Genomic DNA, 15,942 nt, shown 5'->3' on the forward strand with positions numbered 1-15,942 from the left:
CTCAAGTGGCCACGCAATATAATATAGAAAGAAAAAGATAAATATAAAATGCTGTCAGTAAACCCTTTAGATTATACGAAAAAACTGTTCCGGACATAACGTGTAATTGTAACTGACAACCAACAGAGTGCCGGGATACTGGGAACGGAAAGAGATTAGCTTCTGCAATTTTAACCCATCCCACCAACAGGCTCAAATAAAGCGCGTATAGCAACCAAACTGGACAGCGAACACCCAGACTAGTAAAAGAGGGACATCGGGACCCCCTAAGTCTTCCCAGAGGAACTTACCAGCAGTTCCATGATACAAGGCTGACAGGCAAATTTGCGCGTCCTTCCATCGGGGATGCACGGCGTCAGCCATGCCTTCCTGGTTAAATGGAGGATTACGTCACTATCTCCACGCCCACCCATTCTAGGCATAGAGAAAAGATTGAACAGGCAATCCATTCTGTTGTTGTACGTGACAGAAACTTTTAATACTAAACGGAATTTTGTTTTTTTGGGGGGGGGAGCTCAAGCTTCCAATTAAACATCAACTCTTTCCTGAAATATTAATTCTTATTAAATATAAATTGAGACAGCGAGCAAAGAATAACAGAGAGTACTAAAGCAAACGATTGTTGGGCCAATAGGCTCCTGGACTCAAACACGGCCGCCATATTGGAACGCTAAATGTGATGTCCAATAATGTAACCAAAAAATGAGGCAATGCTATATGTAGATATAGGATCGTTAGTACATTGGCGCTTTCATGAAATATTAATTATTTTTAAATAAAAATTGAGACGGCGAACAAAGGTTCACCAGTGTTTCTTTACTATTTTAGTCACCTTGTTGGAAGCGACGTTAAAGGTAGTAATGCAAATGGGTGTTTTGTTTTTAACATTAGGGTCTTTTTTTATGTTCTAACAGAGCTTCCCTGTTGTTGTTGGAAGCCCTTTTTCTAGCTTGTGACACTATGTGTCTGGGGTAGTTGCTCATTAACAGTTTGGTACTCAGGTCTTTGGCTTGGGTGGTATAATCACTTTTCTCTGAGCAATTCAGTCTCAGATGCAAGAACTGCCCAAAGGGAAGGTTGTCCTTCAGTTGTCTGAGGTGAAATCTGTCGTACACCAGGAATCAATTTCTCACCGTGGGTTTAAAATGTGTGGACGTGATTAAAGCTCCATCGTCTGCTATTATATTGAGGTCCATAAAGACTAGATGGGACCGGCTCATTGTTACAGTAAATTTCAAAAAAGGATCTTGCAGATTCAACCAGGCCAGAAACTGAGTTGCCTCAGATTCATCTCCCTCCCAAATTAGTAACTTCTATGTATTGTTTCCATAGTTGGACATGGTTCAGATGTGGGTTACTTGGGTGTAGGATTGTTTGCTTCTCCAGGTAGTGGACATAGAGTGCTATGCTTGGCGTAAAAGTGCTTCCCATACTCGTACCATGCTTTTGGTGGTATAGAGTATGGTTGAATTGGAAGAAGTTTTCAGTTAGTGCTAGCCGACAGCATTCAAGTACATGGTGTATGCTACTGCCATGTGTCTTGGAAGAGTACCTCTTCCAGGATCTCTAGTGTTTCTTTATGGGAGAGTCTTGTATATAGGCTTTACACATCTAAACCCACTAAGATCTGAGTCAGTGGGTTGAAGTGTAGATTTTTCATAAGACAGAGTACACCTTTAGTGTCCTGAAGGTAAGTATCTGTAGTTTGTATTAAAGGTCGTAAGAATGCATCCGCAAACTTTGACAAAGGTACCAAGATCGAACCTATCCCTGAGACAATTGGTCTGCCTGGGATTTTTTCCATGGTTTTGTGGATTTTCTGGATTGTATGGAAGTAAGGGATTATGGGGCCATTGTTCTCAAATAAATCCGCTTCTTTCTTGGTTATCCAATCATTAATCAAAGACTCTTCCACAAGATTTGCAATTTCAATACGTAAGCATTCTGTAGGGTCATTCTGTATTATTTCATAGTTCCTTTTGTCCCATAGGAGTCGTAGGCATTTCTCATTTTAGGCCGCTGTGTTTTGCACGACGATTGCGCCCCCTTTGTCTGCTGGTTTGATGGTCACCCTTGTTTCATTGGATAGTTGCTAGATTGCTTCCTTCTCTCGTTTGCTGGTATTGTAAAATGTGCTTATGGATCTAGGGTCGATATCAGTAACTTTCTTGAGTACTGCCTTCTCAAAAGCGAAAAGCTCCACTGGAAGGCTAGTTGATGGTGGAGTGAACTTCAATTTTTTATGAAGTCCTGTGTTACTGTTGGTGTTTGTTGTGGGTTTCTTGTCCTTGAAAAATACCTCCAGTTTAATTTTGCGAATGAACTCCTTCAATTCGCAGCACAATTTGAATTTATCCAAACTTGCAGTTGGTACGAAACCCAAACCTTTTTCCAGTACGGTTGTCTGGTTGGGTGTCAGGGTGGTGTCCGAAAGGTTAACCACTTAGCTGGGAGGTTGCTTGTTGATGGGATATTCGGTGGGCCCATGCTCCGCGTGTGGCTCCTGGTGGTTTATAGTGGCTGAGCCCATTGCACCTGTTGGCCTCGTCTTGTTTTCCCTCGTTGCACATTTCTGACAATAACATCAAATCCTTGAAAACGTCTGTCTACAGACTCTAGGAGACCAAGCAGTAACTTACACGCAGGAGGCACCTTCCCCAAAAAATAGTGAACTTTGACTGCAACTGTTGCCAAACAGGGAACAAATGCTAGATAGGATGATATTTGTTGCATAAATGTTTTTGTAAATAGTTCCAATTTCATACTTGATATATCCCTTAACAGTTAACCACTATATAGGGGTTATACAAGTGACCAGTTTCACATTTTACAGGCACAAAAGATCGTGTTTTGCACAGACCTTAATTATACAAAGTAAATACATTTTTCCAGCAGGTATTACTGACGGATCCTTCAAGACATTAATTTCAAGGTGCTATTTTTATTGGAGGCATAGATATGACACTAAAAAACACATGGCATGCTCCCAAAATGACCGACGCCATTGCCACATGCTGACAGCCATTTTCTATCTTGCCCGATGCGGTCTATGCTTTTCCGCAATGACAACGCGGAAGTAGATGCTTAAATGCAGGAACCAGCTTCGCACATGCCAATATGCGATCCGGAGTTTCCGAGTTAGGTGATTCTGCCTACGAGTATCTTTTGACAAAGTAAGTGCACGTTTTTCCTTCCCACAGATGGCAAGCGCCAGCTCGAGCCGACGCAACTTGATCCATGAGATTACCAATCAAGCCACTAACACCGCTTTGCTTTTCCTCTGCATTTCTTATTACCCATTGCTAGATTCACAAGATACCAACAACTCTCCTAAACCATCGGGCAAAGTTAGGGCCTCTTAAATGTATGTAAATGTTTGTTTTTATATTGTGTGTGTTTGCCACTGTGTGTTAGGCTCATGGTTTTAAAACAAAAACACTTTTTTTCTTCTCACATGCCAATTCGCTTTTCATTTTATCCTGGACTAAGGCACAGAGAGTGATTATTCAACCACATCAACTGTGTTATTATGTGCAGAGATGACCAAATACCAATTATTACAGATATAATTAAGAAGCATGCAGGATGGGCTTTGAACCCCTTAACCAAAATGTGTTTTTGTACCCTACAGATACTACGTGACTTTACCCAGACGTATGTACTAACGCATGCTTTAAAGGTGCAGCGTATGTATTTATTTATTAATTTAATCTATATATTTTTTCACCTCCTTTGAGAACAACTAGAAGTGGCGAACACAGGGCTGGTCCCTGTGGAGTCCTGATGAAGAGCTTGGGGAATGCTCGAAACATGTTGACTAAATAATGCTAGGTACACCTAACCCATTGTAATTAGGACATCTATCGTTCTACCCTGTTTTTAGACCATACCACCTAGGAGCAAGAATTAATCTATGTCGCCCACTAGCTAGGTATTTTTAACTCCAATTTCCAATTTATAAACTTTATTCGACAATTAAGTCATAAAAGCAATACATAAAATACACAATTCCAAATATATAAAATTCCATTAAGAAATTCATGCAATAAATATTTTAAAAGGGATTAAACTACAAGGACTATTTCCGAATTTCATTTCTCCATGAATACATAAAATCCATAAAACTCATCAGTATATACAGTCCAGGGTGATATTACACAAACCTCAATTAAATAATAATACACCCCCTATATTTACAGCTGGATTAAGTTGGGTAGATCTTGAATTCTCAATTCACTGCCGTAATTGTTTTGCCCGAATTACCCATGCCCATTTCAAAAACTTGGCCACAGCTATAGCAATTGTGGGTCTGAGGTCTGTACATAAAATTCTTAATGCCTCTTCATGTCTGCGGGTGCCAATCAATTTACAAATAGGTTTCACCCACATTGATCTAGAGCAACATACAGGGGACAGAAAAAGAGAAAATGACTTATAGTCTCTTGTTCGTCCCTGCACCTAGGGCATTTATTATTGTCGTTTTCTCCAGCCCATTTAGCTGTAAATGACCTTTTTGGAAGGGAGCCTACTCTAAGTTGAAAGTAGAGTTTACGGTCATACTGCTTCTCTATTGCATCCCAGTATAATTCCAGCTTTGGTTGGGCCTTAAATTCCAGAAAACGGCCTGTTAAATTTAAAGAAAGACCCTTTATACATGCTTTTAGGTTAACCATCTCCCAATACTTTGTCTTCAGAGTTTGTTTTGAAGGGAATACAGCATTTTCAGGGTCACCCCAGAGTTCCCCCATTCCCAGGCTGAACAACAGGGACCTAATCGCCTTCAGCCAGGGAATTTTATGGGAGGAATCCTTGGCAATTATTTCCTTTAGGCCCCCGCATAGTGCTGTAATTCTTCTGTGGTCCATATCCTACGCCAATACAATAGTGGACGTAGGGAAGCAAGATCTTGGACAGATTTTTTTCCAAGATCCCACAATAACGGGGTCAAATGGTACTTAGCAGAACTTTCTCATAAATTCATTTTCCGCTAGCGTCAAATTTCTTAAGTTCTCGAACCCCCAAAGTTCGGCTACATAAAGGGCCGAACTAAGCACCTTCATTCCATATATCTCTAATAATGGACTAATGGGTTTTGATACTGAGGAGCTAAACCTTTTCAGAAGACTACCTGCCTGCTGGTGATGTTTTAGCACTGCAATGTCAAATTGGCTAGTCCATCCCAGTCCATCCCAGGTCTCTCTGGAGGGTAACCCCCAGATGAGTAAAGGCATCAACCCGTTCCAGCGGGGATTTATTCATATATATCATCCCTCTGAAAGGTTTAGCAGACCCAGCGGGCTGACGGTCAGTAAGGACCATGTACTTTGTTTTCGCTGTATTTATTTCAAGGCCCCGGTCCAAACAAAAGTCCTCAAAGCGCCTTAAGGCACACTGGAGCCCACTTGGCGTTTTTGAGATTATCAAGGTGTTGTCCGCAAACATGAGGATCGGAACTCGCTCACCAGAGATCATAGGGGCATCGGTCAGGACCAGGGAGAGGAAATCCGTCACCCCGTTCACAAAGAGCGAGAACAAGGTAGGCGCCATAACGCAACCTTGCCTCACTCCCCGCTCAACAGGGAAGGATTCTGTAACCTCTCCCTGGCGACCTCACCGAACCCGAGCGAACGTATCCTCATGCAGGCGGACGATCACACTCAACAACTCAGGGGCCATCCCCAGCTCCTCCAAGACTTGCAACAATTTGTTACGGGAAGCCAGGTCAAAACCCGCCCTTAGGTCAACAAAGACGGCATATAGGGTACCTTTCTCCAAAACCACTGTACGCCAATATAAAATAATGAACCAGACTTATAGGCCTATAATTGGCTGCTGACGACTTGTCCCCTTTTTTATAGACAGGCACCATTTCAGCACCTTTCCACGAAAGGGGAACTTCCATACCTTGAGCTATGGCGTTTGCCAGGTACATAATGTAAAACCGACATCTATGTTTGTCATTTAAGAATTGGTCGGCGGGGTACCAATCCATGCCTGGTGCGCGTCGCTCATTAACTAGATCTAACGCCCTATCTACTTCACTTACAGTGAAGGCAGCCTCATTATAAAAAGTGTGGACTTCTAGCGTATTGTGGCTTAAAATACTCAACCCATGAGCTTTGGGCAACATTATTTTGAGGGCTTTTCCAGTGCCCTCCCTTGTCCCATTTAAAAAGATTCCAAAACATTTTGGGGTTCTTAGACTCGCATGCCGCTTTAAGGTCCTGCCACCTACTCTCTTCCCAAGCTTTATTAGCAATATACTGTTTTTGCCTATAATTTGCTCGAGCCGCCTTTATAATACTAGAATCTTTAGATTTTAGTGCTTGGCCCAACTCCCCCCTGGCTTGGCGGCAAGTGCCATCATACCAGCTCTCTACTTTTCTAGGTTGGGCACTATTACCTTGGCTAGGTTTACAGAAATATGTTTTCAATTTAATAAAAAAGATGTCATGGGCATCCATAAAAGGTTTGTACTGGGGCCCATGCGTTGTAGCCACCTCCATAGTTGCTAACACACCTTTCAGGCCTAGCACAATATCAGTCATAATATTCTGATGCTCTGTAACTTGACACCACTTAAGGTGGCGCTCGTCATTTGATATTATTAAATCAGACGGAATGGATCCCCTGGGTATTTCATCCACTTTATGTAAGCCCAGTTTGAACACTGCGGTAAGGGGTTTGGGGTCACTCTCGATGCGGGCCATTACCTCCATATCGAGAATAGTGTACCACAACTTCAGGGGAACAAGTAAGTAATCAATATTACTTGCCCTACCACCATTATCGAAAGCTTCCTTGCCCATCCTGTCCGACAATGTACGGCCATTGGCAGCCCTCAACTGATACCCCATACAGAGGCCCTTCAACTTTATTGCAGCCTCTGTCCATTTTCTTATAGGTTTAGTGTCCAGTTGACAGACTCACAACCTACAATCCTTGTCCTCTGTTAGGTGCATATCGTCAAGACCAAATAGTTAGAAAGTGGTGTTAAAATCTCCTGCAATTATTGGCAGTACATTAGGAGGGGTGGCCTGGAGCAATACTTCCAGGGCTGTTACAGAATCTGATTTCCTACCACCTGGTAGGCCCCTAGCGTAAACATTAAAAATATCAATTGTTAGATTTGATGGAAAGCTGAGCCTAATTGCAAGAATGTCACTACTTGTCCCAGGGAGTAGTTGGATGTCACACTCAATGCTCTGCCTAACCCATATCACTAGACCACCCATAGGACGCCCCTGTTGTTTTTTAACTGCAGGCACGAAAAAGTTCAAAGAACCCACTTTAAAGACAGGTTCAATCGCCCACACCTCCTGAAAAAGACAAATATCAAATGTATCAATAAATTCCATCCAAGCGGGTGAATTAAGTTTAGACCCCACACCCGCCACATTCCATGAGATAAAGGATGTCTGGCATACTGGCCCATCAGATCTAGGAGCAAGTTCTCCCAAGACAGGAGAACACTAGGGGCTTGGTATACAGTGTTCTGGTTTTCCAGTGGCCACTCTTTTATGGCCACCTCTACACTTTCTAAACATATAATATCTTGACTGGAACCACCATTCCCATTGTGCCTACTACCCTGGGCGGTCACTTGCTGTGCCCTCCTTTCTTCCTCCTCCCCATTTCCTAAGGCTATGCTATTCAAAACAAGACTGTGGGACACATACCGTTAGTCGCAATCACCCTGCCCCGACAAAGCCTGGAATCTATTGAACAGCCTTATGTTCCCCAAGGGGCAAGGATTAGGTGCCTCTCCCAGTGGCAGAGTATCCCTCTCAAAGGAAACCGGGGGGGCATAAAAATAAGACAGGGGGAGTGCTTGTATCCCAGTGGACCAGTCGTTTTTAGGCCAGTTACAGATGTGATTAACACACCTCCAGTCTCTAAAGTTAATGACGACACAATCCCACGGCCCGACTTACATCTTCTTCCTAACCAGTTCACTCTCCTGGCAAAAAAAAATTCTGCGTGAATGTTAACCAACAGCGGTCGATACTTATTAAGCCAGAAGATTCACTTATGTTTGAGGTCAGCGTATGATTCCCACTTATCCTGCGCTAATGAAGGAACCCCCACCAGGACCACCACAAAGGGGGCTGATTGAGGAGGGAGATCAATATTTGGTAGAGTAGCCACACTATGTTTCGTAGGCATTGAGGGTGATTTTTGCTGTGTGGCTACCGGTCTGCTTCTATCCACCTGGTGGGTCCTGTTGCTCAAAGCTATATTCCCAGCCCCTGACAAGGTAGGAAGCGGGGATACAACAGTGGACACCATGGTGGCTGACTGGCTCAAACTGACCTCCCCATTACAGCACCAACAGTACTAGATTCGGTTATACATTGAACTATAGTAGTTTTCTGCGGGCAGGTTGGAGCACTAGGTCTGGATTCCACCTGCTTCTGGGCTGCTGCCAGCGAGAGTTCAAGACACACCAGTCTGTTTCCAAAAGAGTCCAGCCGGTCATATATTGGATGGCATATCTTCTTGAAGGTGCCCTCCAGTCTTTTCCAAAACAATGGACCCAAGTCAGAGTATGCTTCCTCCCCCACAGTTACTCGGTGGCCACTGTGCCCTTCTTTGGCAAGTAAAACAGGCCGTGTAAGGCTAATAAGTGACGTAATCACAGGATCCTCAGTGGGTGCAGCATTTTTTGTGATTTTTTCTTTCCTCCCCCCAGCAGGTATTTGTGCCCCAGGACGCTTTCTTTTTGCTTGTACCCCCCCTCCTGCTCAGCAAGTCCCAATTTTGCATGGCAGGCTGAACGAGTTTTAATATTCGGGGAAGGGACTCTTCTTGGGGCACTTGTTTCGAGGATAATCACTGGTTGTGGTGATAAGCTTCTCTCCTCCACCCCCGAAGGAGGAAGCGTACCCTGGGAATCTGCCTGGTGATTTAGTGGCAATCTAGCCCTTGCCAGATTTCCCAAAGAAGATCTCTTGTTAAATGGGGTATCCAAGGATAGTCTCTTTTCTGTGAGTTCTATGTCCTTGGCCAAGACTGACGATACCCTGATAAGAAAATTATCTAGGGTGCCCATTAATGTTCCTCCAGTGGACTTCCTGCCATTTGAACCTGCATTAGGCGAGGTAGCCATATTTGCTGCGGTGGGGCTGCTACTTCACACTTTTTAGCTTGCAGGATATATCACACCACAACTTAATTAAGGATCACTGACCTTGGGCTGCTGGAACAGATGTTAGGGTGGTGGCCCGTCCCATCCTTAACCGGCCTTGAACGGGCTTAAACGGGCCCGGGCTTCGCCCGAGTCGTCCCGTGCTGCGGGATGCTGAGGACGATTGTATTCACCTGTGGGAGGCGTGGTGGGTAGGTGTCTCTATGCCCAGATGTCTTGTGGGCGCTGTAGTTCACCTCCCTTCCTTCCTGACACCAGACACCAGAGCCCCCAGCTGCGAGCATTTCCCGTGGAGCCGGAAACAAGAGAAGTAATTCAGAAATGCCGCTGAAAAAAGGAGGAGCGTGGTTCTCCACCAAGTCTTGTCCCGGCTGCTACTCCTGGTAGGTCCGCCAAAGGCACAATTGTTTCCCGGGCTGCGGGATGCTGAGGCCAATTTTATTCACCTGTGGGAGGCGTGGCGGGAGGGTGTCTCTATCCCCAGATGTCTTGTGGGCCCTGTAGTTCACCTCCCTTCCTTCTTGACACCAGACACCAGAGCCCCCAGCTGCGAGCGTTTCCCGCGTAGCGGGAAATGCGAGTAGTAATGCAGAAATGCTGCTGAAAAAAGGAGGAGCGTGGTTCTCCACCAAGTCGTGTCCCCTCTGCTACTCCTGGTAGGTCCGCCAAAGGCACAATTGTTTTAGGTATTTTTAACTCACTTCTAGCCCACTCCACCCCACCAGAGTGTCTGCACTACAATAGTCCATCAATTTAGTGCTCCTACGTAATTCAGCAAGTCGCAGCACGCCTCAGCCCGTAGAGGACTAAGATGGCCCCTATGATGAAGCATGTCACCGTGGGGAAACCCTGGCAATCCTTATCTCCTGACAGAGGGTTGCTAACTACAAAATCTGAGGACTCCTTCATCGAAGAAAAATATGTCTTATGCCGAACTAATTCAATTGCAGCTGGACAAAAGAGAGTTTGAGATGCTGCAAAAATATGGCAAAACAAAGATTGCCACAGATTGAAACTGATGGGTGTAGTGCTGCAAGTTGTATACAATGGAATAAAGTCTGGAAAAATGAGTCAAAAATAGCAGAAACCAGTGAATCACAAGAAGAATCTGAGTCTTCTGAGAAACTGACGACAACCAAACCCAATGCCCATCCACTTAGAAGATCGATGGCTACCCCCATCCACCTCCAACAACTGATCCGAAAGCAGAGGCTCTTTAATATGATATCTGTGGTTTAGGCAGAACAAGGGCCAATGGGATTGACAAAAGAACAAAGTATAGCGTATCTGAGTCTGAAAGGGCAAACAGCTAGTTTCTTCCAAGAAGAAGTATTCAGCCGAGTCGCTAATCTAAACAACGAGGTAAATGTATTTGTAGCGAATTTTGTATGCCCACCTCAAATGCATGCATGCATACACTCGAAAATATGAATGTACAATGAGCTCCCATCAGCTGCGTAACCGCCAGCCTTCAGTTAAGTTTGCACTCTTTCAAAAAGCAAATGAAGTTTTAAAGCCACTCTTGAGTGCTGGCTACAGGTTCACACTTAGTGAGATCAGAGAAATCTTGATCAGCATTGATGAAACTGTATAGATCCTTAATAATGAAATGAAGATTTTTCCGGTGAGAAAGTACAATTACAGAATTCGTTTTTGTCAGTTTAACAAATAGAATGAGCCACTTATGGTGATCACAGCTGATTTGACTCCTAAAGTTCTTGCTGCCAAAATAAGATTACAGGGTGCAGTAAAATCAGCAGGAACCTTTTTAAGTAACGTCCTGAAAGATTGAGATTTTGGACTTAATGACAAATGTCTTGATGCCCCAGAGGTCCACAAATCATGGGAGTCAATAAGAATGCCTGATGTTGCTTACCATTTTTTTACATTATTGTTTAATATCACCAAAGCAAACCCGTTTCAAACGAAAGTTCTTGAGCTCAGAACAGAAGCCGCAAACATTGATGATGGGTTTGATCATATACGTAAAGCAGTGGAAGACAATCTAGAGAATCGGACAGCACACCACTTCCAAGTCACTTTACCAGGAAAGAATTTACAATCGTTGCTCTTGATAATTCTGATTTTGGAGATGTTTTTTTTTGTCTGGAACATCCAGGACACATGATACTGCCATGGTGGTTTTTCAAGACTCTACCGATAAAGAAGCTGCTTGAAAACAAGCTGTGTCAACTGTCAGCATAAACAAACAAAGCTGCAAACTTATAACCCAACTGCTTTGCCAACATGTGCAAAATCACTACAGGCCATCAACACGTCCCAGTCTTTCCAGAAAGGTTCAAAGTGGCTGAGGACATGGATCTTCTTCTACCTGATGCTGCAGTTTGCAAAGCTGATTTAACTGGATTTATCATATTGCTTATTCGGTGTGGACCGAAGGATGAAGAAAAGTCAGTTTCTCCATGGGCTGGATTTCATGATCTGATCTCCCAGAATACCGACCAACTGAAAAAGGTTGGGTTTTTACCAGTAATACTATCTCCAGTCTGAAACTACGTAACAGCATACACAGTTTAAAAAAAAAATTCAAAATATGCATGCTCAGTTTGAGGACCATCCTATCCTGCCGATTTTCTGCTATTAAGATGTTTTCTGTTTGTAACTGACATTTTTATGAGCAATCCAGTGGAATTTGACGATCTTTATCCATTGATTCAAAATTGATGGACAGAACAAATCAAAACACTCACCCAGTCAAGACATCTGGGTTAAATACATTATTCTTTTGCTCACCATGCCACCCCAGTTTAGACCTGGCTTTATGCAAATCAGTCCCTGTGCCTCATGGGAACAGTCCAACCTGAACTGCCAAGCCAGGTCCTCCTTGGAACGGAAACAAGCATCCTAGGACCGGTTTCGTGGTTTCAGCCCTCATCAGCCAGGATAGCTCGAATCCAGTGGCACAGTGATCCCAGAACCCACCCATGGGCATACCCGGTGCACTTAGGACGAGAAAGCAAAAGACACAAAATTGATGGTTGGAATGTAGAACAAATCAAAACATTCACCCCCATTCAAGAGATCTGGGTTAAATCCATCATTCTTTTGCTCACCATGCCATCCCAGTTTAGACTTGGCCATATGCAAATCAGTCTCGACCCTGTGCCTCATGGGAACAGTCCAGCCCGAACTGCCAAGCCAGGTCCTCCTTGGACCGGAAACAAGCATCCTAGGACCGGTTTTGTGGTTTCAGCCCTCATCAGCCAGGATAGCTTGAATCCAGTGGCACAGTGATCCCAGAACCCACCTCTGGGCATACCCGGCACACTTATGGCGAGAAAGCAAAGGACACAAACTTGATGGTCGGAATGTAGAACAAGTCAAAACATTCACCCCCAGTCAAGAGATCTCGGTTAAATCCATCCTTCTTTTGCTCAACATGACACCCCAGTTTGGACCTGGCTTTATGCAAATCAGTCTTTACCCTGTGCCTCATGGGAACAGTCCAACCCGAACTGCCAAGCCAGCTCCTCCCTGGACAGGAAACAAGCATTCTAGGATCAGGTTTGGGGTGTCACCCCTCATCAGCCAGGATAGCTTGAATCCAGTGGCACGGTGAGTCTGGAACCCACGTCTGGGCATATCCAGCGCACTTAGGGCGAGAATGCAAAAGACACAAAATTTATGGACGGAATGCAGAACAAATCAAAATACTCACCCCCAGTCAAGAGATCTGGATTAAATCCATCATTCTTTTGCTCACCATGACACCCCAGTTTAAACCTGGCCATATGCAAATTAGTCTTGACCCTGTGCCTCATGGGAACAGTCCAGCCCGAACTGCCAAGCCAGGTCCTCCTTGGACCGGAAACAAGTATCCTAGGACCGGTTTCGGGGTTTCAGCCCTCATCAGCCAGGATAGCTTGAATACAGTGGCACAGTGATCCCAGAACCCACCTCTGGGCATACCCGGCGCATTTAGGGTGAGAAAGCAAAAGACACAAATTTGATGGATGGAATGCAGAAGAAATCAAAATATTCACCACCAGTCAAGAGATCTGGGTTAAATCCATCATTATCCAATGATGGTCATTTTCCTCATGACAAAAGTTGTGTTGCAGTGTGCATAAAGTTTCCTCAGTGGATGTGGCATAGACAATGCACTTATTAAGGGTGAAATCTTTGGAAGTCCAGTCAGGATTAAGTGGAACTCGTTATACTTGTTGGTCATAAGGTATGCTCATCATATCTGGGACTATAGAAACTGCATTGGAATGCTTTCTGCAATAAGAATGATAAATTAGGTTTGGAATATTTTATCTCAGAAGTGAACAGCGCACAGGGTGCACTTCATTAAAAAGACATAATGCAAAGCCTGGCAATGTTCAATACACTCAGTTCAAAATCAAAAAAACAAGTTTTCAAAATTTGTAAAAGAATGTGAAGAAAAATCAGAACTTTGCAAGTACTGTGGAAATGTTTTACACATGATTGCTCTAGTGAAAAAACTGGTACATACTAATCGAGAAGGTGACTGTGAGCTGCACGTAAAGCCTGTGGAGTCACTGATTACTGTTTCGTTTCAAGAATTTGATTGCCTAAACTACCTGAGATATGGGTTCTGGTATTTGAAAAGAGTGAAGAAGCTAGAGATGGAAAAACCAACCATCTACAGAAAATTGGTCCAAAGACATTTGTGGTGAAAGACAGAGAGGGAAGGTTCAATGCTGTGGCTCAAGATATGAAACTGGAACAGACAATCCAGAGACCACAGAAAAGCTCCAAGGGAATTGTTGGACAGACACATAAAAGTGAATATGCTGCTCAAAGGCTGGCAGTTTTCCATGAAGTAATTTCTATTTGCAATGTTTTCAGAAAGATGACAAATTTAAAAGTAATAGACCATCATGAAACTGTTTCTCACCATGAAATTGTGGGAAAGAGGAGGGAACATTTTAATAAACATGTTGACAGCCTTCTTCATTTCACGAAGCAGCATGGAAATCCCTTTGAAATGACTGAGTCTATGAGACTGCACAACTTCGTGACCAAACAATACATGGATAATGATATAAAGATATGTCTACTAGATGTCCTGGAACATGGATCGAAGCTATACGCAGTACTGAAGTAGGAGATATTTGTATTTAAAGAGAAAAAGCTGTTTCATATAATCATTAGAGCTAAACTTCCAAGCTTTAATTGCCATAGTAAGAGTTTCATCCAAACAGCAACTACAAAACAAGTTACAAAAGAACAACTCACAAGCACGTAGAAAGATGGATGTAGCAAAAGAAAGAGGCGAATTTATCAAGGACATTCTGTGGCATGATCTTCTTCCAACAAATGATTTATTTGATGAAGGTGCTGCAACCAAACCAGTGAATCACAACCTCATACAAGAGCTACAAAAAAACACTAAACTGAAGAATTTCCATTAAAAAAGGTGTCCTCATTGAAAACTGCTGTTGTTGTGGACTATATATCACAAATGCGAATGGTCAAGATTTCGTCCATGCAAAACTTCAGAGAGGTAGTTCAGGCTGTATTAGATATATCAAAGTAATTGTACACCTCACAAGAACTGCGCATTGTCTTTGACAGTTATCTTGAACTATCTGTCAAAGAATGTGAGAGAATCAGACAAATCTTTTCAAGTGGAACAAATGACCTTGCCTGTATCAAAAACTTGACACCTATACTTGCAAAACTTGATAAATTCTGGTCATTAATATCAAACAAGATGAACTTGGAGATGTTAACTCGCCAAAACATTGCTGATGCTTCAATGAACACTGAATTTCCAAATATTGCAAGTGGAATGTTTGTCAATGAGGAGCTGGTGCCTGCAGAGATTATTCAAAAGGTCTGGGGCATATTGTTCAAGAACTTAACAGCAAATTGGAGGAAGATGACCTTCGTGTTGTGCCACATGTTGAGCGGGTAATTCAAAATGTTTCCAATTGAGTCATTGTACTGTCCAATGACATAGTGCTATTGTGCTACTTAGATTTGTTGCAATGTTCATAAGTCAAGGATTGTCAGAGTTATGGATACGTTATGGAGAAGGCAGAAAAAGCACTTAATCCCGCTTCATATTCTATACAGGAAACTTGACCCAGAGATGCCCAGTGTTCTTATCAAGGCATATATTCTTGGGGCAGACAATACTATGAGCAATATTAAAACACAGCTTGCAGCTTTAACTGCTGAACCTGTGAAGTTTCTAAAAGGATTTGCTGGGACAGGAGAAGAATGTGACTTTAAAAATGTAGAAAAATACCTTGTTAGTGTGTGGAAAACAAATTCTGACTGTCACACATTTGACGATCTTCAGTACAGTGAGCTCAAGAGATCGGTCCCACTAAGTGACACATTAAAAGAGCATTCTACTTGATCAGAAGAGGTGTAAATATTTTGAATCATGCATACGTAGAGAAAGATTGGTGTCAATAGGGTCGGGAAGATATTGATTGGGTGCTAAAACCTATGAAATTTCTAAAGCCTTCACGCACAGAACTTACGAATGCATGTACTTGCAAAACCTGTGCTACAAAAGATATCCGTGTTTGTATGCTCTTCTCAAATATTCCACATTCTTCAAATGTACCACAAGCGATTTCAAAACTAATAAATAAAGTGAACTATGAAAATGTGCATAAATCAGGAGTGAGAAACATAATTTTATTCATATTCAGATCATACACAATGTTTGGTGCATACAAAAAAGGAATAAGAACCATTAATATTTGTTTCATTTCTATATATGTCTTTTCTTCCTCTATTATAGCCACCATTTTGGAAAGTGGCAGAAGGGTCGCGCTGAGGAGTTA

The sequence above is a fragment of the Lissotriton vulgaris genome, chromosome 1_1, assembly GCF_964263255.1.
Source record: "Lissotriton vulgaris chromosome 1_1, aLisVul1.2, whole genome shotgun sequence".
NCBI classification, from domain to species: Eukaryota; Metazoa; Chordata; class Amphibia; order Caudata; family Salamandridae; genus Lissotriton; species Lissotriton vulgaris.